Here is a 15,720-nt window from a genome sequence, read left to right as displayed (position 1 = left end):
TGGCAAAAAATTGGAAAAGATCCTACATATTTAACATTAAAAGAACTCATAATTTATGGTATATCCATAAATTGGAATATTATATAGGTAATAAAAGTGATATGGATATATACTAATTAACATGAAAAGAAATGAGAAAGATAAGTTACAAAAACAAGGATATATTTTTGTAAGAATAAAGCATTTGTATTTAAAAGATTGAAAAGTTATCTACTAAATTATTAACTGCTTTTATTTCTATATGTTATAAATATGGTTAGTTTTAATTTTCTTTATGATTTTCTGTTTTCTAATTTTTATAATAATTTCTCTTGAATAATACAAATATTTAGTGTGTATATCATGATTGTGCAGGTAACTGTTATTATAAGATTTGTGCTAAAATACTTAGGTGTGAAACTTCTCTGCATCTTGTTCTCAAATGGACCAGGAAGAAGTGCATATAAAAATACATGTTAAAAAAGAGAAATGAGAAGGAGAAAGCAAATTTGGTGAAATGTTAATGAATATTAAACCTAAGTGAGTTTATACAGTGTTCACTGTACTATTCTTTCAACATTTCCTCATGTTTGAAATTTTCATATTTAAAAATAAATAGGGGTCGGGTGCAGTGGCTCATGCCTGTAATCTCAGCACTTTGGGAAGTTGAGGTGGGCAGATCACCTGAGGTCAGGAGTTTGAGACCAGCCTGGCCAACGTGGCAAAACCCCGTCTCTACTAAAAATACAAAAATTAGCCGTGGTGATGGGTGCCTGTAATCCCAGCTACTTGGGAGGCTGAGGTGGGAGAATCGCTTGGACCTGGAAGGCGGAGGTTGCAGTGAACCAAGATCACGCCACTGCACTCCAGCCTGGGTGACAGAACGAGACTCCACCTCAAAAAATAAAAAATAAATAAATAAATAAATAGGGATGTTTTATTCCAATGAGAGCAACCGTGTAGATGCAGCTGCCACTTAAGTGGACCAGAGAATTGTTCCTTTAACATCTAGCTTCACAGCTTAAGTCTTGTGCACATCTCCACCAGAGCCTGATTCTTTCAACAGGAAGACTTCTATTCCCTAAATATAAACAGATGTTTTTTTGTTTTGTTTTTGTTTTCTTTCAGTTATACTGCTTAGAGAAGCAGTCTTCTGAAGAAGCTGAATGTCGTTATTTCATGCTTCATCCTTCTTGAGGATGCTAGATTCATCTCCTTGAAAAAGAAATCCCACAAAATTTGCTGTTCTCATGGGTTTTTCAGACATTTTCTTTGAAATGCACTGGAAAGTATTTGTAAGCCTTAGAAAAGAAGGTTTAAAGAATTGATAAAAAGGCTCACTGTGTCATTTTATTATCCTACTTAAAACCTTTCAGTGGCTTCCCCTTGCCTTGTACAAAATGAATGCCCTAGACTTTTCTCATGAGACTTATCAACTACCGACCCCTCACTGTTTACATTCCAGGCTGCTTACTGGCCTTCTTTCGCTTTTCTCCAGTCTCCAATTACATGTTACTTTCTCCTTGACGTGTTCCCTGACCTGTCCCCTACCCCTGCCTTGTTAGGTCAGCATATCCATGCTCCTTTACTCTCCTCAGCACAGCCCACTTCTGATTGCCTGCACCTGTGGCCATCTTCAGTAGTCTGTGGGTCCTCAGTTTTCTTAGGGCCATGCCCATAACTGATACTTTTTACCATTCAGTGCACTGTCTGGCTTAGAAGGAGAACTTGTGAATGCTTGTTCAATAGATAAAATAACTTACAAGTGGGTTGCAGTACCTGTTTGATAGTAAAAAGGATGCATGGGTTCAGAGTGAGAAGTTCCAGATTTGAATACAAATTTAATTGACCATAAAATTATTTTTTCATATACTACATACAAAAGTCCGTAACATTCACTTTGAGAAGTGCTGGCATTAAAGAAGAAAATGCTACACTTCCCAATCTATGAGCTGGGCCCACCCACATTTGCTTCCCTTTCCATTTTTTATCCTGTTGCTTTGTCATGTAATTGGTGGGAAAACAAACTGTATAGCAAATGATCATTAATAACATGGTTCAAGATCTAACTCACTAGTGCCCATAAAGTTACAGTGCTTAAATGAGGGAATAAAGAACAACATGTGGTCAATCAGCACCAAACTTACTGTTTGATTTCAGCTTGGAGTTTCCTAGTTTTTAAAGTTTCTCATTAGAAAGAACGTAGAGGAAATTGGTCCTGACAAATACCCTATCTGTTTTGTTTGACAAGGGCGAGTCTGTGCTATTGGAGCTGGAATAATTACAAACAATTGTGTAGTACATTATAGTCTTTTGCAGTTGTGTAGCAAATCTCATCTAGCAGAGATCTGGGGGCTCTCATTGTTTATTATATATAAATACCTCTTTTCAACTATATTACACTGTACTTTGCTTATCAGTTTCCCATGACTAGATTTTAAGCTGAAGGACAGGGCAAATCAGACTCACCTCTTTAATCTTTAAATTTGTTGGAAGAGGAACGTTCTCTCAAATATAGTATCTAAATTAATCCCTTCACGGCCGTTGAAAGGATTCAGCCATTTCTAGGACCATTCTCATTTTCTAGATGAGGAAGCACAGATTCAGAGAAGCAAATGACCTAATCACTATCAAGGTAATAAAACACAAGTCTTTTGACTTCAAATTCTGTTTTAAGTTATCTCTTTTTTTTTCTATATAGCTATTATAATTACCACAAGAATTACAGAAATTCTATAAGTCCCCCAGTATAAAAGATGAGGAAATAAAAGTCTTATATCATTTCAGTACTGTGAAATTTTTATGCTTTAGAGCCAAATGATGCTTTTATTTATTGATTGATCTTTTCACATTGTTTTAGTCTGTTCTCACCCTGCTATTAAAGATATACCCAAGACTGGGTAACTTATAGAGGAAAGAGGTTTAACGGACTCACAGTTCCACATAGCTGGGGAGGCCTCACAATCATGGCAGAAGGCAAAGGAGGAGCAAAGTCACGTTTTACATGGCGGCAGGCAACAGAGCATGTGCAGGGGAACTCCCCTTTATAAAGCCATCAGATTTTGTGACACTCGTTCACTATTGCAAGAACAGCACAGCAAATATCACCCTGTGATTCAATTATTTCCCACCAGGTCCCTCCCATGACACGTGGGAATTATGGGAGCTACAATTTGTGATTTGGGTGAGGACGCAGCCAAACCATATCACACATTCACTTGTTCATTTTCTCCTAGTCAGCTTTATAGTGGGCAGTAACATACAGAGGAAATAATGATTAAATTATATTTACTAAATTTCCCTTTTTTTATTTCTAGGAAATGGTTACTAATTGGCAGTTCGACCTTTGAATATACTGCAGTGTGATGAGATTTTTATGGAGTTAGTCTTTTATCCCATACCAAGTATGCCTGAAGGTGTCAGTTTAACTTTGTTTTTATAGTATTCAAACTGTCCATCAATAATTTGGGAAATCAAATCTCTTATCATATCAAATAACACTCAGTTTTATGAAGAGGAAATAAGACTCCAGTTTCTGGTTTTTCCTTCCAATTTGCCAGTTGGTGTTTTTCAACATTTCCTGTCCAGTACAGTGACAGTATTCTTTTATGGAACATTAAAGGCAGTCTCCTTCATACATATTAATTTTTTTAAAACAAGTGTTTTTGTTAATTGGCTTATGACTAATGGTCATTCTACAAGACAGTGATAAATTAGCTATTGGATTATTACCTGTTAGTTGTGGGAGGAACTTTAGTATTTATGTTTTTATTTTTTGTTGATAGTGTCTAAAATTAAAAGCATTCTTCAATTCCTTCATTTTATGATTGATTTTATCCTTCACTACCTTAAATAACCAACTGGTTGTATCCTTGCTTCCCCTTCGTTCCGCTCTGCATCCTCCTTCTCCCCCCTTATTCCCATTACCACCATTCTGTAGTCTGACAAGACTTTGTTTTTTCCATTAACTTTGAAAATGTTATTTTTCATAAATCTTGTATCCAGCTTCTAAAGTCCATTCATTCTGCACAGTTTGGTAATTAGAATGAGAATGTGTCAAGTGTGCACAAGGCATCTGCTTTTTTAGAATAAAAAAATAATATTCTTGACTTTAGAATAGAAAGGAGTTTCAGAAATCTAGTTCAAGCCTCTTATTTGAAATAATGCCAAGCAAAGTGCAATGATTTGCCTAAGGTCATAAAACTTGTATGTGGTTCAGCTAGAACTAAACTGAGGCTTAAACTTTTTCCAATATATCACATTGCTGATATTTTTATTTCTTATTCTTTGACATACCCCCTGACCCCTGCTGTTACTCTCGAACATACCATAGAACTACATACACTCCTTTCATCATGTTTGACAATATTTTCTTGTTGATCTATCAACCAATTGAAGATAACTTTAACATAGAAACTACAGTTTGTTACCTATGGTCAACTGAGAACTTAACTCCAGCTATGGAGAAACTTTACTACCGTAAAATTAGTATTTGTAATACATTGTTATTTAATGCCACCTTTATATCCAGAGTATTGATTCTGGAGTCAGATTATGGGCTTCAAACTCCATTCTATTTATTTCCTTCTTGAATGAACATTAATGAGTTGGCTAATTTCCTTGAAGCTTGGTTTCCTCATCTCTGATAAATGGAATAATAATAGTCCCAGCCGGGTACGGTAGCTCATGCCTGTAATCCCAGCACTTTGGTAGGCCGAGGCAGGGGATCACCTGAGGTCAGGTGTTCGAAAACCAGTCTGGCCAATGTGGTGAAACCCTGTCTCTACTAAAAATACAAAAATTAGCTGGGCATGGTGGTGTACACCTGTAATCCCAGCTACTCATGAGGCTGAGGCAGGAGAATCACTTGAACCCAGGTGGTGGAGGTTGCAGTGAGCTGAGATCGTGCCATTGCACTCCAGCCTGGGCAATAGAGTGAAACTCTGTCTAAAAAAAAGAAAAAGAAAGTCCCAACTGCATAGTGTTGTCTTGAGGAACAAATGAAGATATAAATAACTTTGCATAGTGCCTACACAATGTAAGCATGTGATACTGTGAGCTATTGCTGCTAACATTGCTGATGTGTTTGTTTCTGTATTTAGTCACAGGTATTCATACTCCCTTGATACACTGTTTGACCCTCTATTCCCAGTGTCATTATGCTTATCTTTTCATAAACTTTAGCTGCAGAATATAGATGATCTATAGAATGTAGATGAGGATTTGCTGTCAAACAGGGCTGGTTTAGGGTGAGTGAATGTGCATGTACAGTGTGTTGCTGTCATCTTCATTGAAGGGGAATGTTCAGGATTGTGCCTGGCAGGCGGCTCTGTAATTTTTCATCCGGCTTCCTATGCTGAAACAACAGAGATGGCACTCTGTGGGTCAGCTGAAATAGTAGAGCACAGTCTCCTGTTGGTTTATAGCTTCTTAGGGTCAGTGAGAGCTGAGGTTAATTCAGCAAGGGAATCCACAGACTGTGACATGAATTCCATCAGTTGTTCATAAATTATGGAAGAAATTCTAGGAACTGTTTTTGGGTTTTTAAAGCTCTGGGCCAGAAGGTTAATTACTTGCCTACAGTTCCAACCAGCTTTCTGTGTTAATAGATACCGGCTGTGTAGGCCCTTCTGTTCTAGGCTTGCTTGCACATTGTTATTTGAATATAGTAATAAATCACTGTCTTAGGAAACATGTAATTTTTTGGATAAATACCTGTGATCAGCTTAGAAATAAAGAATCAGTATATTATTATTTGATCGTATTTGGATTTTAGCCACTGTTTTTCTTTTTTCTTGAATGCTTTTTTAAAGGAAATAATTTATTCTTTTTAGAATATTTGTCCAACATTATAAAAACAATAGCTTTAAATAATTATAAGTAATATAGAGCAATAATACAATTATTAAAAAATTAGATGATTACTGAATTATAAACACAAATGAAAATGTAAACATTTTAAAACAACATTTTAACACATTTTTAATAAGAATTAGATGACCTCCATATGTTGAGAGAGAACTTATTTTGCTATATTTATTTTCTGTCTCATTGCTAACATTAAACCAAATCAAATATTCTCTTACCTGCAGATAATCTAAGAGTTAACAGAAACGTTGAGTAGAATTGACATAGAAATAAATGATTTCCTTAGCATCACACTTCAAAAGCTTCAGGTTTTCCCCAAGAAATGTTTGAATGGAATTTTCTGATAAGCAAAGTCTTGAACTGCATGTTTTTAGATGTCTCAGTGTTATGTTGACACTTTAAATAATTTCTGATCCACAACCACATCAATAGAATGTACCCTTTCTTCCACTGGTTTTTTCTCTATACTCAGCTCCTACTCAGTTGATTTTGGGTTAATGACAAGTATATCTAACAACTTAAGAGACAGACATTCATTTTGGCTTTCATTAGTAATATGATTATCTATTTTTTCTTTCTTCAAAAATATCAAAGGCCCTAATTTTCTAATGTAAAAATTATAGTGCTATGTCAAAGCTTGTCACAGGTTGGATTAAGGGGCACAGACTGAAAAGTGAGAGAGTGACATTTGTCCTGGAATATAATGCTGTGAACAATAATCAAATGAATTAATAATATCATCACAGAGACTAATAAGATAGATCATTTAAAATATACTATCATTTACATAGTTCATATTTTTATCATTTCTTCATTTTTTTGATATACTAGAGTCCTCAAAAATGGATACGGCCTAGGCCACAGTTTACATCAACTGTTTGAACAGCTTTATCTATTGGTAAATTATTAGATAATAGCATACCTCTATTAAACTTGCATCACCAACATTTTTCCTTTAGAAAATAAAAGGAGATTTGATTTCCCCTAATTTGTGCTTTCTTCTGCTGTTGCTACCATTTTTCCACCCAAGAATAACTCTCTGTGTTGTTTTTCTGCAAATCGGCACTATGCTTCTAGGCTGGGGAAGGTTTTATATCTTCTCTAGTTTTATGGGAGAGAGAATAATTTTATGGGTTCTTGCTACTCAGCGTTACATACTCTTGATACTTCCTTGCTGGCACTATTTATAGGAAACTCCTCTTTGTGCAGGCACCTAAGGTTTAACTGCTTAGTTACTCCATGACCACGGTTCACCAACTATACTCATAAATACTGGGTTAAATAAAACCTTGGTAGAAATTCCTAAAAATAGAAAACTACTGGGTGAAATGATTAATAATTTTCTCACCAAATTCTGACTCCCTAACAACAAAACCAGATCAATGATTAAGAACACTCCTTCCTTGACTTAAATTGTTCCCTACCGTAGCAGTGTGGAACACTCATGGAAGAGTTTTTGTTTGTGGATTGGAACCTTGAAAACTTGCCCAGTGTCTGGATTGTTCAGATCTTTCTGCTGTTTGTGGAACAGTCCCCTTGCTTTTGCCAGCACTCACATCAAGACCCTTTATTGTCTGTCGTCTTGCTCCCTTAGACAAGTCACATGTAATGGGGGTAATTTATACTCCTGGTTGGCTGAAGCAAGAGCATCCTGAGTAGGGAATCTTTTACTTTTGTTTCATTAACTCACCTCATTTCATTCTGCATCTCGTATTCTTTTTTTAAAAAATTTGCATCAGTAAAATTCACTTTTTGTTTCACCCTCAATAAATCCACCCAATCTGGCTTTTTATGATTTCCGACTGAAAAGTTCGTGAGCACGTGGCTCTCGTTTTTTTTTTTTTCCTTCTTCCCAATGAACCTCATGTCCTTTGAGTTGGCATCTCTTCAGAAATGAGGGAGGGATGCTGTGACTGTAAGATTCTTAAGGAAAATAATGCGTCGTTTAAAGAAATAGATTTTGAAAACCAGACTCCATTTGTTTTGAATCAGATGATAAAATTGTTTTGAGAAGTAAAGGTTATCTTATTTGATTTTTACATTTTATTGCCCACTTTCTTACAACTGTGAACTCTGTTAAGCTTTTAAAAGTAGAGGATCTCTAAAATATTCAAGGAGTAATGTCAAGTTCAGGTTTTTGTTGTCCTTCTTTCAAAGATGCTGTCCTTGGGTTTAACTTGTTTAGGTTAAGTGAGATTCCTCAGTATTTGATTAATAGGAGCATTCCAAGAGGAATAAGGTGGGGTTCAGTGAGGTTGGTGGGGTTTCATGGCTCTTTTTGCTGCGGGGAAAAAAAGTATTTCAATTACAGAAAGATGCCAAGAATGAACTTGAGCTACTCCTATTTGTCAGTGTAGCATTTCACTTCTCTCTGTGGTGTACTTCTAATTTATTAGATACTCCATAAATTGAAGGGATTGGAATGGTGGGATTGGAAAAGTAATTGGGTGGTGCTTTCACAATTACATTTTTGGTTTAATTTTCATCTAGAATGGTTCAGTTTGCTGTTTTGTAACCATTTCCTAGTCTACAAAAGCAAAATAAGCTAGTCCCCTGATATTCATGGAAAAAAATGTAAAGTTCTTCTAAAGAATTCCCATATAATACATATATTTTAAAGTTCAACCATGTGGAACGATCTCAGGTATTTTTCATGAAATATACACTTTTGAGGTTTGCTTTTTCACTTGAAAGTGTTGCCATCTCTAAAACTGATTTCTGTTAGAAAACTCAAAGTAAGAAGTAAAGCTATGGTTCCAAAATCTTTAAACATTATTTAGTTTGGATTCACTGAAAATAAATGAGTTTGACTTTATTCCATTTTAAATTACATTTTCTGTTTGTACATCTTTTCATATTTTCAAGGAATTATGAGTTCTTTGAAATCTACATTGGTTTTCTAAATATATTAAATGACAAGTTAACGTTATTAAAGTGCTTTTTGAAAATGGTCTTTTTATATTATCCAGATAATTAAATATATATATATATTACATATTAAGCTTTGCTGCTTGTTTATAAAATGTTTCAAAGCATAGGGCACATTGGCTGTACACTTTTTAAAAAAATTGTGGTAATATATACATGACACATAATTTATCATCTTCACAATTTTGCATTTTTTAATCTTCAAGTTTGATCATGGTCATTATTAACATATTAATTCAGTGTATTTAGTAGCATGAACAAAAAGTTTGATTTCTATGCCTCTGCTAGAGTAGTCAGGTTCACTTCTTGAATTAAATCCATGTTCTAATTTAAGATTATCAAGATTAAAGTGATTTGCAAGGTTTTTCTTTATTAATTTCATGTATTGTAAACATAGATTTTTTTGAAAGGATTTGTGTCAAGATGTTGAATATTGAGGTGGTTACATAGTAGTAGATGGATATTCAGTGATGTGGCTTTAGGATCATTTTATCAGTGAGATTCATGTTATCCTAAACTGCCTTCACAAATTTTCTTAAGATGCTCTTTTAGTATCAGTATGTTAATCCTTTGGTGAGGGGTAGAATTCTTCTGATGCCTTTAATTAAAATTATATTCCATCTATATGGAACATCTATATGGTAACATATATAAATTTTAATCTGAAAGGCATATATTAAACTAGGATTTGATTTTTTTCCTATTGTTATTAGCCATACTTGCTAGTAGATGGTTGTCATCATAATATATTTTCTTTGTCAAAGGCTCAAGGTAGATTGTTGGGGCCAGGCTGGGCTCAAGTCAAGTAAGGTGTTCTATGTGGCAGCCAGATGTTCCCTTTCATTACTACTAGCTGCCTTTGGAAGGCTAGCTCCAATTTTCTAAAGCCGTGTTCTGAATATCCCCCACACACATTTCAAATAATGTAGCTTTTAAGTTACTTCCATCTCGGGTGTTTCAGCAGTGAGAATTTGGAGACACTTACTTCAAGCCGAGTAAGTTAAAGTACCTCCAATTCAGAGATGAAGAGCTACAAGAAGTCTGTCTGAATAATGTTAAATTGGCATTAAGGAACTGCATTTATTCAGTTATTTTGCCTTTGCTAATGACTTTAGCTAAGTCTTTCACCTGCCCACTTCTCCAGCCCAGATATCTTTCTTAAGCGTATATCCTTGTTTTGTATAATTTATCAACATCTGATATTATCTTATGTATTTTCTTTAACTTTTTCTTGTCTTACTCATTACACTAGTAAAATTGAAGAGACAGTGATTTTGTGAAACTATTCACAACTGCATTCTCAAAGCCCAGGACAGTAACTAGAAGATGGTATGTGCTAAAAAAAAAAAAAGTCCATTTAATGAATGAATACATGCTAAAAAAAAAAAAAGTCCATTTAATGAATGAGTACATTAGCTTCATGGAGTATCCACTTTGTGGCACCTTTAAAAGTCAACCAGAATCAACTTTTTATAGTTACCATCATGCTTCTGTTTGTTCCTTGATGTGTTGTTCAAAGAAAACACTGTGGCTTTCAATGTTATTCAGTGTCAGCACATAATTTAAAGAAAGAGATGCAAAGAAATCATTTATTTTCCCTTAGTTAAATGAAAAATATTTTCTCTTATGTGTATATGTAAATATTATTATTTATGCTGCTGTGCTCACTAAATCTATTTTATTAATCTAATACCTAAATCTCATAGGATGGTATGTCATATTTACCAATATTGTATTTCCCTTCTAAACGTTGAAAATGCCTACATGTATGTAGTCCTCAAGACACAGCTTATTATTATGTTAGTATTTGGATTCACTTGGGAACTGCTTTAAGACATAACACACATTCCTAATCTGCCCCCTACTTTTTCTTGGTGAGCGTTGATAACCAAAAGAATGCTGGAATCTACCAGCCAGAAAGATCTGGTTAATGTTAACTGCTATTGCCAGAAGCAGAGTTTTTGTCATTAACTTTAGAAAGTCTAACCCAATTTACACAAAATGCTAGTCATATTACTAATTTATGTGATGGCATGAGGTTAAGAGTGGGTTCAAACTTGGCCTCCACTATGTAAGAAGCTATGTCATCTTGAGAAAATTACTTATCCTTTCTGTGCCTTACTTTCCTCATTTGTAAACTAGGGATATGAATACTTAGATTATAATATTGTTGAAAGAATTAAAATTGCTAATGTGTGTTAAGCATTCTGAACTGTAGAACAGAACCTTATAGTAGACTCTATACATTTTAGCTATTGTTATTATTTCCATTTAGATTTGTTTTTAGCTACTTTTTTGGCTAATTTTCAGATTAATTTACATGTTAGTTAGAATTTGAATACTGTGACTAGCCTAAGCAAAATAAAGATAGTGTCTAAATATACCTGAGATATTAAAACATAGTAGTTATTTGAAGTTGGATCACATTGTACATCAGAGCCCATGTACTGACTGTGACCTGTGTTCTTAGAGTTGACTAAAATTAAAGATAAGTTTTTGTTCTCCTCAGGATCATTTTATGTGTAGGTGAAAATATTTCCTAGAAACATTCTTCACAGTAATTTGAAATAATGAAGGCAAATATCATATGCATAATGTGAAGAAAACCTAAGAATAACAATTTATCTTTAATATGCAAATTAGGAAAATGACTTTAGTAGTTATTAACATGTTGACTGCACAGGTAACCTTCAGGTTCCAATTGTGTGGGACAGCAGATAGCTTTGTCCATGGAGTCCAAAAGAGAGGCAGGATTGCCCTAAACATCCTCCAACCAAGAGGGTAGAAGTTTAATGTAGAGTCTAAGCTGATTTGCAAACTACACATTATAGTTTTCAAATAAATTGCTTATAAAGGCCATTTACATGGTGATGCACTTTAAAGCTGGAGTACATTCTAGGATAGAATGAAGGAATGGAGTTGAACTTACCCAAGTTTCCTAGATATGTCAGCTCAGTGTTGGCAGGTGGCATGGGGTAGAAATACCAATCATCTAGAGGTGCTCTGAGTGATTTATGTAGACCTCATGGGCAACATGTGTAGATATCAGTGATAAGAGTAATTGCCACTGTTAAGAGTAGGATGACTGGGTCGGGCGCGGTGGCTCACGCCTGTAATCCCAGTACTTTGGGTGGCTGAGGTGGGCGGATCACGAGGTCAGGAGATCAAGACCATCCTGGCTAACACGGTGAAACCCCATCTCTACTAAAAATATAAAAAATTAGCCGGGCGCGGTGGCGGGCGTCTGTAGTCCCAGCTACTTGGGAGGCTGAGGCAAGAGAACGACCTGAACTCGGGAGGCGGGGCTTGCAGTGAGCCAAGATTGGGCCACTGCACTCCAGCCTGGGCGAGAGCGAGACTCCATCTCAAAAAAAAAAAAAAAAAAAAAAGTAGGATGACTGTTAATTTGTTAGGGCTGTTGTAACAAGATGTCGCAAACTGAGTGGCTTAAACAATAAAACTGTGTCACCTCTCAGTTCTGGAGGCTGTAAGTCTGAGATCAAGGCACTTGCATGGCCATGCTCCCTGTGAAGGCGCTAGGGAAGGATCTACTCCAGGCCTCTCTCCTGGCTTCTGATAGTTCTTGGCTTGTGGCGGCATAATTCCAATCTTCACATGGCATTCTCCCTGTGTGTCTCTCTCTTCACAAGGCCATCTTTTTATAAGGACATCAATCATATTTGATTAGGGGCCCACACTACTCCAGTAACGTTTGCAACAACCCAGTTCCCAAGTAAGGCCACAATATAAGGTACTGGGGTTTAGGACTTAAACATGTGAATTTGGTATGGGAGGGCACAATTCCATTCATAACAAGTGACCATGTATCTATTGTCCCAATTGAGACACTTGTGAGAGTGAAAGGGAGTAATGTTGTATTAGGGTTCTCCAGAGAAAAAGAACCAATAGCGTATTTATAGATATATTATATATGAGGAGCTTGATTATGGGAATTGGCTTACACAGTTATGGAGGCCAAGAAGTTCCATGATGTGCCATTTTCAAGAGACCAAGGAAAGCCAGAGGTGTAATATAGCCTGAGTTTGAAGTTCTGCAAACCAGGTGAGCCAATGATGTAACTCAGTCCAAGAGCAAAGGCCTGAAAACCAGGAGCAGAGGTTTGTTGATGTAGTACTGGAGTATGAAGGCCAGAGAACTGGGAGCTTCCATATCCAAGGGCAGAAGATGGATGTCATCTCAGATCAAGGAGAGAGATGGAGGGAGGGAGGAAGGGAGAGAGAGAGAAGAAGAAGGGAGGAAGGGAGAGAGAGAAGAAGAAGAAGAAGGAGGAGGAGAAGGAGAAGAGAAGAGAAAGAAGAAGAAGGAGGAGGAAGAGGAGGAGAGAAAGAGAGAGAATTAATTAATTCACTGTTCCTCCACCTTTTTGTTCTATCCGGGAGAAGAAGAAGAAGAAAGAAGAGAAAGATGAGGGAGAAGAAAAGAAAAGAGAAGAGAAAGAAGAAGGAGGAGGAGGAGGAGAGAAAGAGAGAATTAATTAATTCACTGTTCCTCCATCTTTTTGTTCTATCCAGGTCCTCAATGGATTGGATGATGCCTGCCCACATTGGGTGAGGGTGGATCTTCTTTACATAGCCTACTAATTCAAATGCTCATCTCTTCTGGACACACCTTCACAGACCCCGAAATAATGTTTTACCAGCTACCTGGCCACATCCCTTAACCTAGTCAAGTTGACATGTAAAATTAACCAGCTATTACTATATTGTTCTAGGATAACAGGCATAAACTGAGACTACTTTAGACGAATCTGGATACATCGTCACTGCACTCATAGGATAGGTATAATTTATCCAGTTTTTCAAAGGTTCAATGGCGTTGGATGATCTTGTCAGAGTTACAGCTGAATGGAGGATGAGCAGTATTCAAACCCAGGACAATCACATTCCACAAAAAGTATTAAAAAAAGCTATGTCTTAAAAGAAGTTAGCCTTTTTAAGTCTGTGGACAGAATTCCTATATTATGATAGTAGGTAAAATTGGAAATGGATTTATTATGTTCCCTTCTTTAAAATTCCTTACTAGTCTTTAACTATGTATTTCTTTCTTTGCTTGATGGATTTTGGCTGTTATGAAAGGAAATAGTAACCTGGTATATTATATTAGGATTAACATATAATTATTTACCTGATAACTGCAAATCTTTTGTTTTGGTTTGCTGGACTCTCTGTTGGTATTTGGAGAACAAAACCAGACGTAAAGCTATGTGATACAAAGAGAATAGCTATGAATATTAAATTATCTTAGGCTTGCTAGGAAAATAATTTTACGTAAGTGTAAAATAACATGTTACTATTCTTATTATGCTTTATCCCTAATATAGATTTGATATGTTGATGGATTTCATTGTTAATAAATAAGAAGGAAACATTTTAGCCTTGTTTATTATCTATCACTAAAGTAAAATAAACTTTGAAAATCTAAAAAATGACTTTTTGTACTTTATGAAGAAGAAAATGAAAAAATTATCTGGAATTGTGTGATGCAGGAGCTACCACCATTCAGCAGTCACATTCTGCTGTGTTTTCTTCCTGTCCTTTTCCTTTGTGGTTCAAGGTTAAATGATTAAGATCTCAGTAAATGATAGCGCCTGCTGTACTCCTACTATTGCTGCTGATGCTGTTACTGCTGTTACTATGACGTTCATTTTTTATCATCATCCTGAAATAGAAAAATTCTAGATATATCAGAGAAGTGAAATCATTATGACTTAGAGTCTGGATGGAGGGAGAAGTGAGTAAAAAAGTGGGGGTTATCTTGGATGGCTCCGAAGTTTTTTATTTGCTAACTAGGTGAATGTGGTACAACTAATCAGGACAGGATTTATAGCATGCATAAGACCAAAGGATAAATACCGCAAATTCAAAACAGTGCACACTGATTTAAGCTGTTTGTGAGATACCCAAAGGAGGGTACCTGTTAGACATATGTGTACTTGGAGATTGGGGCTCAATAGAGATCTGGAATTCTGATAAGCGTGTGTTATCAACTCAGGGTTAAAATAAGATGATCTTTTCCTAGATGTTGCCAAGCCTTTGTCCTACTGACTTTGAAAAGCCACACCTTCCCAGAGTCACGATGATCCTAAGGTCAATAATTCTAGGTCAGCTTACCTAGTGCAAAAGTTGATTTTGTCTCAGAGAAGTTGGTAAGTCTGGATAGCTCATTTAAGGGACCTGTTCCTGTTTGTGTTGTGATTGTTGTTTTTAGTTTATTGCTACTTTGGGTGTTTGTCACCATTTTACAGTGCCTGGTCCAAAGGGAGAATCCTGGGTGCTCCTCCCCAAGGAGGAGAGGCTGGAAAATGCCGCTTGGCAGGGGACACCACTGCAGGTGCTTCCATATGATGTCTCTGCTGGAAACAAAGTTCGGGAGAACAGTGCAAGGCCGTTGTGCAATGGGGCCAGCCTTGAGATCCAGGAATGTAGCTGTCCATTTCATGAAGCAGTATCAGGGACAGGGGAGAGGTCAAGGAAGGCCTTGTTGAAAAGTGATCACTGGATCAAGCAACAAGGGGCGTTGTTGACCCCATAAAAGAGTTGACTGGGATAATGCACATGATATCCAGATTGAATTAAGATCAGAACCAAATGGAACATGAGAGAGTAGAGGAAGAACATACACTGCTAGTCAGAAGGCCTCTGGCTCTGAAAGGAAGACAGAAGTTTTACATTAGCTGAAGGAAAATATTTTATTGTATTGATCTTTGATTGCAGCCAGGGTCTAGCATCCTGCTGTGTAAGTACATTGTTAAATGAAAGAATAAATCAATTAGTGATTTTGAGCTACTGTCCATCCTAAATAATTTGGCTTTGACAAGAGGGCATCTTCAGATCCCTTTTGGAGATTAAATTTTGTCACAGTTTTGTCATTTCACAGTAGAATTTTTTTTAAAATGTGCTGTGTATACGTGTGCGTGTCTTGAAA

General features: G+C 36.2%; 1 protein-coding gene across 8 annotated transcripts in view; it reads left to right on the top strand.

The window, feature by feature from the left end:
• The window catches only part of PRDM5 (PR/SET domain 5), a 238,818-nt gene that overhangs the window by 152,965 nt on the left and 70,133 nt on the right, over positions 1-15,720 (top strand). The window lies entirely within an intron of this gene.

Source organism: Pongo abelii, chromosome 3 (assembly GCF_028885655.2).
Source record: "Pongo abelii isolate AG06213 chromosome 3, NHGRI_mPonAbe1-v2.0_pri, whole genome shotgun sequence".
NCBI classification, from domain to species: domain Eukaryota; kingdom Metazoa; phylum Chordata; class Mammalia; order Primates; family Hominidae; genus Pongo; species Pongo abelii.
The sequence above is the reverse complement of the archived record's forward strand: the minus strand, read 5'-3'. Positions and strand labels throughout refer to the sequence as shown.